The following is a 538-nucleotide window of genomic DNA, read 5'->3' on the forward strand; positions in this document are numbered from 1 at the left end:
GCGGTAGCGGCCGCGGCCTCGCCGGGCGGTTACTCTTTAACGTCCGCAGAGGGGCCGTCCTCATCCCGTCCCCCCTCCCCCCGCTCCGCCCACCTCCGCGCTCCTAAGCAGCCCTGCGGCGGCGCGGGAGGAGCTGGCTCTGCTCCTCTTCCCTCGCGGGCGGCTCTTCGGCTCCTTCCCCCCGGGCGGCTGAGGGGAGCGGGAACTCCCTCCTCCTCTCCCCCCCCCCCCCCCCGCGGCGGGGGGGGGGGGGGCCCCCCCCCCCCCCCCCCCCCCCCCCCCCCGTCCCCAGCCCCGGGCGGGCTGAGGAAGAGCGGAGCCCCCTTCTGCACCGCGAAAGGAGGGAGACCGTCCTTCCCCCAAGCCCCTGCCGGGCGAGGGGTTCCCCTTCCCCCGCCGGCCTCCCGCCCAAGCCGGAGCAGAGCTCGGGCAGGTGGAGGGGCAAAGGAGCGGGCCGCTTCCCCTCCCTCTCTGCCCCATGGGCAGCGGGGCCGGACCGGCGTGAACTCCTCCTTCGAGCCCGGGGAAGCCTCTCGCC

This window comes from Apteryx rowi, unplaced genomic scaffold, assembly GCF_003343035.1.
Source record: "Apteryx rowi isolate R43461 unplaced genomic scaffold, aptRow1 scaffold_471, whole genome shotgun sequence".
NCBI classification, from domain to species: domain Eukaryota; kingdom Metazoa; phylum Chordata; class Aves; order Apterygiformes; family Apterygidae; genus Apteryx; species Apteryx rowi.